This window comes from Canis aureus, chromosome 33, assembly GCF_053574225.1.
Source record: "Canis aureus isolate CA01 chromosome 33, VMU_Caureus_v.1.0, whole genome shotgun sequence".
NCBI classification, from domain to species: domain Eukaryota; kingdom Metazoa; phylum Chordata; class Mammalia; order Carnivora; family Canidae; genus Canis; species Canis aureus.
This window is the reverse complement of record NC_135643.1, coordinates 17,864,279-17,877,621: the sequence shown is the minus strand read 5'-3', so window position 1 is coordinate 17,877,621 and position 13,343 is coordinate 17,864,279. Positions and strand designations below refer to the sequence as shown.

The 13,343-nt window shown below is 45.4% G+C and overlaps 1 protein-coding gene across 1 annotated transcript in view; it reads right to left on the bottom strand.

Moving 5' to 3' along the window:
• BMPR1B (bone morphogenetic protein receptor type 1B) overlaps nt 1–6,429 on the bottom strand; it is a 392,960-nt gene extending 386,531 nt beyond the window's left edge. Inside the window, exon 1 of the mRNA XM_077882931.1 lies at nt 6,309–6,429. The gene's annotated coding sequence lies outside the window, so the exon portion shown is untranslated. The remainder of the gene's footprint in view (nt 1–6,308) is intronic.
• Nucleotides 6,430–13,343: the final 6,914 nt, after the last annotated feature.

The window sequence follows — 13,343 nt, the reverse complement described above, 5'->3', positions numbered from 1 at the left end:
AAAGTTGGGGTGAAAAGCAGAAGTCCAACAGTGGTAAGGATGGCCAAGGCTTTCAGAAGCTGAATCAACAGAAAATGAGACCTTAACTGTTACAACTTCTGATAAGTTGAAGACGATTCATTTAGAAGCAAACAATTTAATAAGGTATAGACAGGAGTGTAAAAGAACCTCGAAAGGTAGTGCAGTAAATCAGAGTAGTAAAAGCAAAGGGGCTTTTCCAGAGATTACTGGAAGGACAGAACGATGGAAGGAAGCCTACCTAATGAGAAGCTGTGCCTTTCAGCGCAGGGCCACAGGCAGCCCAAGTTGATCTAACAGGGAAGAAGCCAAGAGAATTAATACCCTCTTCCCCACCCTCCCCTTAATCTCCTGCTGGGGCTCCCCAATGACATAAGCCATCTGGAAACCAAAGCAGTTCACCCAGGTATTGTCTGGGAGAGCCTAAGGTAGAAGGGCTGAGAGTGGATCTGGAGGGGCAAACAGAACACTTGTGACATAGAAGGCAATGGGAATCATGCAGGAAGTTTTAACAAAATGAAGTTAGACAGGAAGAAAAGACGCCCAGATACAGAAGGGACTCCTGACTAATTGAAAAGGAGTAAAACAGTGAAAAGAACTGCTAGATAGGTTAAAAGCAAGGTGATGCCAAGCTGTCTGCAACCCCACTTGAGTAGAACACTACATTCAGTAAAAGAGGAAGGATTTGGGGATAATTCCCCAGTATGTGCACTATTCTGGCTCAACGTTTATTGGACCACAGAATAGTAGCTTATTCCCAGAAGAACTGAGAATTTACTATCTTTTATAGATGGTAGTAAAATATATTCGTTAGAGAAAACTCACTGATTTCTAACAAGATATTAATTTAGACAAAGGCACCATCATTACAGACTTCCTTGGAATCGTTTTAGAGTCATAAATCAACAAATTAACTAGTGACAGATGTGTCTGTACTTGTTTAAGTCCATGTCTCTATAACTGCTATAAAAATGACTAAAATGTTTATCTCAAGACAGCCAGGCAAGAAAGGTTCTGAAGAGATAGACGGGATTGTATCTTTCTCCCTTTAGCCAATAAAGAAACAGAGCCTTCAGTAAAAATCATTTCCAAACTTGCTACTATCTTCTAAACCTGAAGGCACATGTAGTCACATACTTGCTGCAAGACAAGAGAAATAAAGTCAGCTGAACCAAAACTATAGGTCCTCTACGAGGCTGCATGCAACCGCATTCCACAAATATTTACGAAAGCCTGCTAGATACTCGCTCTCTGCAAAGGATTGGGATACAAGGATGGGTGAGATCCACAACTACCAAGGCAGACTTCACAATGAAATTCTTAAAAAAGCATGTCATTTTCAAAGATGAAGGGTAGAGAAAAATGCCACTGAAACCTTTGTAGAGGAATTCTGACTTGCTTCCTTTCTTTTGTAACCAGAAGGCAAATTGTATATAAAATGAAGTGATGTTAGCTCAGAGCATCAAGCATCCCTGGGTAGTCCAAAGATCACCCTGAACCCTAAAGAACCTTGCCACGGCACTTCGGCACTTCTCAGGATACGTTGCAGCTCCCGAGTGGAGAGGCTTGTAGCCCAGGAGGTATTTGGAGGAGGTAAGAAGGTGACATCCGGAGAACTGAAGTACTGAGGTCTGTAATGTAAAAGGAAAAGCAACTACTGAGCCAGTGGATTGCTGCAATGTCGATTAATGCGGAGCAGGGCGGGTAATGATTCAACTCAGGGACTCTTATTTAGTAATAAGAACAATGATCAATTTCTCTGGGTTCCACCCTTAGCCAAACCACCAAACTATCAGCTAGATCCTTCTCATGGTCTCCCTCATCATCTTACTTCAGACATTTTTGCTCACACTCCAGACATGCTAAGTCATATTTGTTGACTTCTCTGTATAAAATCTTCCAAGGTGGTTTAATAAGATGCTCTGAATAAAATGTATACTTCATTCCATGGGCCTGGCTATCTCTCTGACCTCATTCTTACCATTTCCTCTACTTGCCTGAATCCAATCATCAGCGTGTCCCCAACTTGCTGCTGCTTTAGAAGATAGCTGTGATGTTCCCTCTGCCAGGAAGAGCTCTCAGATTTTCACTGGGCCGGCTTTCTTGATATTCAGGGACATCCTCAGAGAGACCTTCTTCAACCATCCCATTTGAAGAGTAGCCCCAGCCACTTGCTGTCACGCTACCGTGTCGTATTTTCCTAATGTCAGTCTTCACTACTGGAAATGATCTTACTCATGTGCTTGTTCATAGTTGCTTTCACTGTCTAGAATGCAAATTCTAGGATAGCAAGAACCTTGTGTCTCTTATGATACAGAGTCCCTAAGGTATATAATAATGCCAAGCAGAGAGTAGGCACTCAAACATTTAAGTAAAATGAATGTAATTCATTCATCAGATCACTGGCAAGTAAAGTAGATGCTCTGAAAATCATGAAAACAGATTACTGCCTGATGTATGTTACATAATACCCTTTTTAAAAATCTTAATAGTACAGAGGAACTTAATACTCAGAAGTAACAAAATTTCCCTCTTGCCCGCTCCCAAAACTTCATTTCTCCTCCAGACTTTGATAAGTTTTAGTTTTCTTCAATTTTAATTATTAAGAGTGAAATGTCTTTTAAAGGCATTATTTCGGGCAGCCCCGGTGGCTTAGGGTTTAGCGCCGCCTTCCGCCCAGGGCGTGATACTGGAGACCCAGGATCGAGACCCACGTCAGGCTCCCTGCATGGAGCCTGCTTCTCCCTCTGCCTGTTTCTTTCTCTCTGTTCCTAATAAATAAATTAAAAATCTTTAAAAATAAATAAATAAATAAATGCATTATTTCTAGCCCTGTCCCCTCCTTCCTGTGAATTCTACGTGCCTCTATGCATTCCAACACTGCTACTTCAATTTCTGCCAATCACATCAAATTTAGCACATGAAAATCTGAAATTAGTTATCTCTCAGGCAAAATCAGCTTCTGCTTCTATCCTAATAACTTTCTCAACCATCCTCCAGATAGCTGGATTTAAAAGCTAGAAATTATCTTGATTATGAAGTTCAACAAGGGAGATTGCAAAAGTGGTCACTGCAAGGGAGATTGGAAAAGTGGTCTTGAAGACTTTTTTCTAAACCATGTTATCCTTTTTTCAAACAAAAGCTCACAGGGAAGTCTGATATGTAAAACAGATGAATATGCAGTTGTTCTGGGAGTTAAACCAGTGGTCTCTGAAGAAAAACTTCAAAAAGCGCCCCTAATCTGGTCCAAACTTCCTTTCTTCTTTCCCTCCACACCCCCCTCTTCCGTGCCGCCCCCCCCCCCCGCCATTCAACACATGTACAAAAATTTATAGAGGAGAAAATTTAATCCAGAGAATTTGAATCTTTTCAGGTAGAAATAAAAAGGCTGCCCAAGATGACACAGCCCCCGGCCAAACAATGCTTAGTGTACATGCACTTAGAAATCAGTGCTCTAAAAGACAAACATGAGCCCCATGACTACGTGTAACCAATGATTCCCAGTTATTGCAAAATGGGAAGTTTCAGGCATGACTTTATGGGTCAGCGTGAGAAGAAATCTTCAGAGTTTAGATAGTAATTGTTAGCTCCTCTTAATAGATTTCTCCACTTCTAGTAAAAGAAGGCAAGCAGGAGTCCAGGGGAAAGGACTGTGGCCTCATTGTCTACTGCTGAACAAGGTTTTCAAATGGTCTAGGCCTCATCCTCTGCATCTTTAATATGGATGTGTGTGAGGAGATGCCCTCTAAGCCCCTTTCATCCCTCAGTCCGTGCTCTCTTACACTACACTGTAGTATTTCCCTTGAGCTACTATACCTACAGAGAATCAGCAGCACAAGTTACAGACAAATCATCCCTCAAGAATTTTTTGACTATCTATCCTAGAGTACTGCACTGGGCAACTGGAATGGCAGAGAAAGAAAGAAATGGGACACTACCTTACCTCAATGAAAAGACAGCCCAGTGGGGAAAGCCAAGCAAGTAACCAGAGAGCAGAGAGGTAAACAGAGAGAGGTGTGCACGGAAGCCGGAGAAGCAGAAACCAGGGGGCATGTGAAAAGGAGGAAACGCGTTGCCAGGTTGGAGTGAGTGACAGTGAACTTTAGATTTGGATGATAAATCTGAGCTGAATACTGGAGGGTCCTATATATGCCAAAAGATATCACATTCTAAATTACCTTACACATTTCAATAATAAAATCAACATTTACTGTAATAAAAATATTTTATCAGGCCATCTCACACACTTTTCAAAGTTTATGAGGAAAAAATTAAGTCAATTTCCTCTTAATAAATATTATTTAATGACTGGAACATTCTGAGGGACATATATGAACACGTCATGAGTAGAGGCAGCACGTCACTCAGGGACAATTATCTAACAGAGAATTCAGACAACTCTGCCCGGGCTAAATACTGTGCAGCACCTGGCAGACAAGGTGGCAAAGCCCCTATAAATAGTGATGATTCACTAACGTGACATAAATCAGGATTTTAACTCACCAAAAGCTAACATTTTGATTTAAAATCCCAAATCAGTGCCATTAAAATTCATCAGGAGACCCTAGCACATGAGTAATGAGATCATATCAACTTCTATCTCGTGACCAAGAGGAAAAGGTGGTTTTCTAAATGGTATTTGAGATTGGACAAATAACACACTGTATCAAGTTTTGTAGCCCCAGGCCATGTTTTGCTAAAAACAAAGGTACATTATGCATGACTAAAGAAAACAGTGAAAATCAGAGCAATTAATTTCCCAGCTATGTTTCCCATAAAAAAAAAAAAACCATCACTACTATGATTTGCTTACAGAACACAAACTTCTTTTGCATCACACAATGATCTAAGTGTGTAATAACTTGCATATTTCACTAAGATGTAATATCCTTCAAAACGTCCTTATAGTGAAAGTTTTCCAAAGAAATTATTGATCTCTGGAATGTCTCATGTTTTAAAATCACTGACAAATCCTTTCCTATTTTCTTTGCAGTTAAAAATAATTCTTCTTGATCACTGGAGTGTAAAGAGGCATAAGAGTACAAAGACCGAATATTTTCTTAAAAACAAATGTCCCGGTTGACAAAGGACATTTCTCATAATTTTCTCAAGACTATAATTAGGCGAGTTGTCCCTAGGATCCTAAAAATATACAGTAAGAAACACAGATATTCGTTGGCATCAGTTTAGAGCAGCAAGAAATTTCCATAAATGCTCTTTTGAGTTATTTTCAAATACTTCGCAGCTGACTCCTCTCATTATTGGAGGCTTTTGTGTTTGTTTCCACAATTCAGAAACATTTCTCAGGTGGTTCTGCTTCACTGCAGATACGTTTAGGTGTTTGGGTTCGTTCTCCTTCTGTGTTGGAGGCCATTAGGCAGCTCTCTTCTTCTGTTTTCTTTCACTGGCACCTCTAGGGCTGCTCAGTCACTGACCTCACCTTGGTGGAAAGGTGACTAAGAAAAGAGCAATTCCTAATAACTCAAGGAAACCACGCAGTTCTCGCTCCGTGAAGAACAAACACGAAGGACCCAGAAGCCAGCGGGAGTGGTCCGGCTCGAAAGGGCAGGACACCGCAGGGGGGCGGCTTCGGAGGGTCCTCTCCGGGCCTGAGACCCTCAACACCGCAAGGGACAGACAGAAAGACGGAGCCCCGACAGACACGGCCACGGGCCGACTGATGCACGCTGCGAGCGAGCGGGGGCGAAGAAAGGGAGACACAGGGAGCCGCGCCGCTCAGAGCCTGCAAGTGAGAGTCCGCGAAAGTGGAGGAAACGGGGACCGGGACGGGGACGGAGACGGAGACGGGGACGGCGACGGGGACCGGGACGGGGACGGGGAGCGGGAGACGGAGACCGGGGGAGGTCGAGGCGAAGCCACTGGAGACTAGCAGGGGCAGCAGCGGCGACGCGGGGCCAAGTGCGAGCCCCGGGCCGCCCGCCGCGCGCTCTCCCCGCCGCCACGCGGAGTCCCCGGAGGTTGCCGAGGCAGGTGGCTGCGCCCGCGGGTCCCCCCGCCCCCGCCCCCGCCCGCCGCATCCCTCGGGGCGCCGGTGCCCCCGCCGCGGCGCGCGTCCCGCCCGAGCCCCGAGCACGTGTGCCGCCCGCAGCCGCCGGCCGCCCCGCACGAGGTCTCGGCTCCGGCCGCGCGCGCCTCGCGCACAAAGCCCGGGAGCCCCCGCTCCCCGCCCCCCGCCCCCCGCTCCCCGCTCCCCGCAGCCGCCCCGGGGCACCGCCGCCGGCTCCGCTGCCTCCCGCTCGCCGAGCCCCGCGCGCCCGCCCGCGCCTTACCCGCCGCCGAGCTCCGGGCCCGGCGTCCCGAGCGCCGCCGTCCCCGCAGCTCCGCCGGGCGCCCCGCGCAGGCCCCGCGCCGACTCCGCGCCCCGCGCCGGGCCGCACCGTCCACCTCTGGCAGCCGCGGCCGCTCTGCCGCTCTGCCCCCGCCGCCGCCGCCGCCGCCGCGGGACTTTTTTTTTTTTTTTTTTTTCCCTCGCTCCTCGGCTGCCTCTGGATTTTTTTTTTTTTTCACTTGCCCTCTCCAGCTCCCACTAGTGATTGGAGACTGAGAGCCAAGTACTTAGCGGAGGGATTACAGTCCGCGACGCACTTGGAGCCGCCCCAGCTGCGCGGCCCGGGGGAGCGGACCCGGGGCCCGCGCTTCACGCCTCCGCGGCCCTGGACGGCGCCCGAGCTCCGCACCACCCCGCGCGCCCCGCACCACCGCGCACCCCGCACCACCCCGCGCGCCCCGCACCACCCCGCGCGCCCCGCACCACCGCGCACCCCGCACCACCCTGCGCGCCTCGCATCACCCCGCACCGCCCCGCACCACCCTGCGCGCCTCGCATCACCCCGCACCGCCCCGCGCGCCCCGCACCACCGCGCACCCCGCACCACCCCGCGCCCCGCACCAACCCGCACTGCGCCCCGCACCACCCCGCGCGCCCGCATCACCCCCCGCGCCCCGCACCACCCCGCGCCCCGCACCACCCCCCGCGCCCCGCACCGCCCCGCGCGCCCCGCATCACCCCGCGCCCCGCACCGCCCCGCGCGACCCGCACCGCCCCCCGCGCCCCGCACCACCCCGCGCGCCCGCATCACCCCCCGCGCCCCGCACCACCCCGCGCCCCGCACCACCCCGCGCGCCTGCATCACCCCGCGCCCCGCACCGCCCGCACCAACCCGCACCGCGCCCCGCACCACCCCGCGCGCCCGCATCACCCCGCGCCCCGCACCGCCCCGCACCGCCCCGCGCGCCCCGCACCACCCCCCACGCCCCGCACCGCCCCGTGCGCCCGCATCACCCCGCGCCCCGCACCGCCCCGCACCGCGCACCAACCCGCACCGCGCTCCGCACCACCCCGCGCGCCCACATCACCCCGCGCCCCGCACCGCCCCGCGCGCCCCGCACCACTCCGCGCTCCCGCACCGCACCCCGCACCGCCCCGCACCGCCCCGCGCGTCCACACCACCGCGCGCCCCGCACCACCCCGCGCCCTGCCCTTCCGCGGCCGCCCCCCCCTTGCTCGGGGCACGCGGCAAGTCTCAAGAAAAAAGGGGGGTAGGTTAGAGGACCGAGGATTCGTGGAGTTACTGGACGTGGGGAGCCGAGCTCCCAAGGATAATCTGGGGCCGTAGATCGGAACCTCTCAGGGCCATTGCCACTTCTGAGAAGTTGATAAAATGCTGACGCACCTCGTAAAAAAAAAAAAAAAAAAAAAAAAAAAAAAAAAAAAAAAAAAAGAAGAAGGAGGAGGAAGAAGAAGATACACATGCACATCAGGCTGCGTGTCTGCTGGTCTGGGTGGGGGGTTAGAAACTCTGAAACATACAGCTGGATCTCCTCGGAAGAGGAAACCGTTCCTTTCCTCGAATGTTTTGCAACTGGTTAAATAGATAGATAGATAGATAGATAGATAGATAGATAGATAGATAGATAGATAGATAATAAATGTAAATCCTTTGGAAAAAATAAAGCAAGCCTTCCGTTCATATTTGATGAAATTTTACAATTAGTAGTGTTTATTCTGGAAAAGTATGTAACCTCTTTGTGGTCTCCTTGCTAAAATTTGCAGCGTTGAAATATTTTCTAAGGAAGTAAATATAAATTAAGCTAGTCTGCAGTCTTTCAGGAGACTTGGAAAGAAGAGTTAAAACTTTTTAAAATCAGCTGTTTTGCCAACTCTATCTCCCAGGGGGATATCTTGTGATTTTTTTTTTTTTAACCTCCCGATGCCTTTCAGCTGCCTATTCTCAGAATTCATTACTGTTTTTTTTAATCCATTTTCTAAATAAACTGATAACTCCTCCCTAATCACCGAAGGTGTGATTTAAATGACTTAATGCAATTGCACTCTGACCTAGGTTTTTTCCAATGTTCTTCATCTCTGCCTCTATTCCTGATTTAATTCTTGGCCACCCTTTTTCTTTCAACTCCTCCCTTTTCTAAAATTATTCCCATTACTTTTTTTTTCATGTTAAACATTAAATATAATCCTCTGAATTCATCAATAATTCAATTGTGTATAAATTTATGTTGCAAAGCTCCCACTGAAGAACAGGTGGCCCTCCAGGCACTTGTTGATGTGCTTGTGAAATGTGGGCACACTTCCCCCAAAGAAATATTAGGATCCCCAAGAAAGTGTGTTTGCCCCATAATGTGCCTGAACCATAATATTACCGTGACTGAACTGATTTCTGGTGGCCTGGTGCCAGACTGGAAGAAGAAAGTTCTGTTTAACACTAGAAAATATTCAAAACAGGCAGCATTTGTCATTGGCATCATTTTGCCTTCTGTACCCAACCTTCATAACCTAGTCCCTCCAAGTACCATCCTAGTACCCAAGAATCTCCAGGTAGAAACCTCCTCACCTCAAGTTCTCTCTGCCCCTAAATTCCTTTATTCCTGGTCCTCTCTGTCTTATTTCCTATCATCTCCATGCTGATATTAACTACATTTAAGCAGAAAACCAATTTGATTTAATCAATCTCCTGTACTGTGTGAATTACTGATGACTTTTATTTGGCAAAGGTATTTTTTTCTCTTAGAATTTCTGTCCTCTTTGGGGATCCCTGGGTGGCTCAGTGGTTTGGCGCCTGCCTTTGGCCCAGGGCGTGATCGTGGAGACCCGGGATCGAGTCCCACATTGGGCTCCCTGCATGGAGCCTGCTTCTCCTTCTACCTGTGTCTCTGCTTCTCTCTCTCTGTCTCTCATGAATAAATAAATAAAATCTTAAAAAAAAAATTTCTGTCCTCACAAATGGGAGTGAAATAAATCAAACATTATGGGAGCAAACAGTGTTCAGGTCATATGTATCTTTTCAGAAGCTGTGCTCAGAATTGGCTTTCCTTGGCTTAACTCTATTCAGCAAATAATTCTAAGCATCTACTGGACATAAGACAGTGATCTGGGGAATACAAGCATCTCTGGATAGTGAAGACACAAATTCCATTTCAGTTGACCTGAAAAAGACTTTTTAAATTATAAGATATGAAAACAATGCCAAATCAACAGAAATAAAGAAATTTCTAGTTTTTCATTTAAGAAAAAACACTCTGGGTGAGAGAATCAGAGAGAGTGCCATCAAGGAAACTGAAGTGGGTCTTAGAAGGTAGTGTTTAAATAGTCAGGGATGGGGAATATGAGGTACAAGCCATTCCAGCAACCAACATTACTGAATACCTATGGCATGCCACACACTGATGTTTGAGATTTAGATCCTGTCTGTTCCTTCTTGAAACTCTCAGAAGAAACACACACACACGCATATATATATATATATATATATATATATATATATATATATATATATAGTGAGAAGCATGGTAATCAATACGTGAACACACTACTAGAGCACAGGAAAAGCAACTATCCCACCTGGGAATGTCAGGAAAAACTGCACAGAGTGGTCAGGGTCCTGAAAGATCTGTAAAGATTAAAGGACAATTGGAAAAAGAATAAGAATTTTAAGCAGAGGAAACAACAGTATGAAAAAAAGAATAGTGCATTTAGAGAACAGCTGGTAGCTCAGTGCTGCTACCCAAGTTGTGAGAAGGCACAACAGATGATTCTCAGACTAAGAAGGGTTCAAGAATGACCTTAGTCAGAAATGTTAATGAAATAGATATTTCCTCTTTAGGTGACAGGGAAGCATTTGAGATTTTTTTTAAATTTTTTTTTTATTTATTTATGATAGTTACAGAGAGAGAGAGAGAGGGGCAGAGACACAGGCAGAGGGAGAAGCAGGCTCCATGCACCGGGAGCCCGATGTGGGATTCGATCCCGGGTCTCCAGGATCACGCCCTGGGCCAAAGGCAGGCGCCAAACCGCTGCGCCACCAGGGATCCCGCATTTGAGATTTTTAAAATAAAGAGTTAAGTACTGGAATGGAAGTTTCAGAAGATTGTTTACAGGTACCTTAGAGAGGGAGAAATGAAAGCACGAAACCAGTTAGGAATCGGTTATGCAAAAAGTGAAGATCTGGTGTGGCTGGGTGGCTCAGTTGGTTAAACATCTGTCTTCAGCTCAGGTCATGATCTGAGTCCTGGGATTGAGTCCTGGGATTGAGTCCTGGGATCCAGCCCTGCATTGGGATCCCTGCTCAGTGGGGAATCTACTTTTCCCTCCCTCTTCCTCTGTCAAGTACATAATACCTTTTAAAAAAATTAAAAAGAATGAAGATATGAACCAAGATAGTGACATAGCTACCAAGATCAATAGCTGACTTAAAAGACAGTTCAGACAGTCAGTAGAAGCTGATTCGCAGCCCAGGATGATGGTGCTTTTAAAGGCAAGAGAGACCATGGGATGGGGGAAGAGGAGAGGGGTTTTCAGTTTCACAGAATGACAAATTTGAACAAAAACACTTTCTTTTTTCATCTAATTGTAAAAGTAAATCATGTAAAAGTTCCAGGTACTCTCTCCTGAGAGGAGAGAACACCAGGGCAGCAAAGGCCAAGGACTCACAAAGAATTCACAGGCTTATCTCCCATTAAGGAAGACATTTGCCCAGCTCTGCTGGATTCAAACTAGTTGGGGAACTTACATGCAGCTAAATAGAACAGACCTGAGAAACAAAATAACACAGCGAGCTTGCTTCTGTGCTTTCAGCTTCCCTTCTCCAACTGTTTCCTCTTCATTGGTATCCTAGCTCTCACATTGTTCCCTTTTCCATCTCCCCTCTTTCAAAACTATAAAGGATCTGGGCAGCCCATGTGGCTCAGCAGCTTAGCACGGCCTTTGGCCCAGGGTATGATCCTGGAGACTGGGGATCGAGTCCTGCGTCAGGCTCCCTGCATGGAGCCTGCTTCTCCCTCTGCCTGTGTCTCTGCCCCTCTCTCTCTCTCTGTCTCTCATGAATAAATAAATAAAATCTTAAAAAAAAAAAAAAACTATAAAGGATCTGACAACCATTAATATATTATCATAAATCAATGTATACTATGTTAAGTAGCATTCCAGGGCATGTGCTTTTAAATCACTTTTCTCTAAATACAGAATAAAATGTCTCATTTTTTAGGTATTTGGGGAATCAGATTAAAGAAATATTTCAGCAGAAGCAAGCAATCTTTCTTTCTCCGCAATTCATATAGCTGTGGCTGTCTTTTGACCCGCTGCTAATGTATTGACTGCATACACACAAAAAAAAGAGATTAAATCTCTCAACAATTGGAATATTTAAATCTTCACTTGTTAATATAAGAATATATAAGTATTGGTGAAATATGTAGCTTCTATAATAAAAGCCATATTGAACAATCAATCACCTTGTGCTAGGCACACTACTAAGTACCTCGAACATATTAACATACTGAGGTCTCATAATAAAGTAGGTACTACTTTCTTCCCATTTTATGGATGAGGACTGAAGAACAGAGAAGTTAGCTAAAATCTTCAAGGCCATGCACCAAAGTAGAAGCAGCAGGATATGAACTTAGGCAGTATGGCTATAGACCTCAGCCTTTTCCAGTGTACTGAACTACTCTGTAGTAGTAAGAATATTTTTCAGTACCCAACAAACAGATACTAGAGAAAAATACCTTAATATTTTGAATCTATAGATGCCTGGGCAGCCAAGTCAGTGAAGAAGCTGACTCTTGATTTCAGCTCAGGTCATGATCTCAGGGTCCTGGGGTATAGCCTGCTTCAGGATTCTCTCTCTCCCTCTTCCTCTGCCCTTCTCGTCTCCCTAAAATAAGTAAATCTTTAAAAAAAAAAAAAAAGATTTTGAATCTAATATTTGAGCCTAATCCTAGAAAGTATGAAAAGGCAGAATACTTGAGTCCTTTCTATTTTGTTATGTGGTTTCCTGAGCTCCTTGGAAAGGTGGCAGCTGGGGGAAATCTGGTGATGCCAGGTACATGGGAAGCAATAGGGTTCATGGCTTTTAAACTTTCCCTCTCTGGTCAGCATTTAAAACCCTTGGCTAGGCCCTCTGCCAAGTTGTGAACTTCCTAAAGATCACTTTTCTGTCTTTTATTACTCTGCCCAACCCACTTTTTCTTTTAAATACAACCACTTTTATTAGATAGAAATGAGTGAGTTTAGCTTAAAATCGTATTTTTTCATGTCATATAGTGGATTGATCATAAAGTCGTGAGATTTCCATCACAAATATTCAATCAGAGGTAATGATTGACTATTATGGAAGGTATTCCTACAAGTGGGTGGGAGGGCAGACCAGAAATCTCTACCCTATCTGCTTCCTGAATCTACATTCAACATAGCTAATGTGAATAATTCAAAATAGTAACAGAAATATCAACATTAATATAATTTATTTAAACATAAATATTAATATATAATTAAATATATTTAATAAACAAATATGAATATATGTCTAGCAATTCAGTCTGGTCCATAACATGTCAGTCATAATCTCACAACTAAAATACACATCAAATTACTCCCAAACTCTTAACCTAAAACTTCTACTCTATTTCTAATGTTCTCTATTTTATATAAAGCAACTGTGACTATAAATAGTTATATAAATACAACTTTCCCTGTATACAGGGAAAACTAACACAGATTCTAGTTCAATAACAAACTAATTTTGTTCAATACGAAAGTTCAAGAAAAACAGAATTCCTCAACTGAAACAGGAACAAGCCATGAAATAAATCTGAAGTAAAAATGCTAAAATGATTTTTGCTTTCTTGTGTCATCAACATTGTTCCAGTTTTCTTAATAAAACCAGATATTAAGCAGATATTAATATCTATCTATTTATATGCCGCCAAATTATCCAGGTTGTAACATAAATTAATCCCTTTGAAATCGAATTTGACGGCAATGTCATTTCACTTCAATATTTAAAATTTTT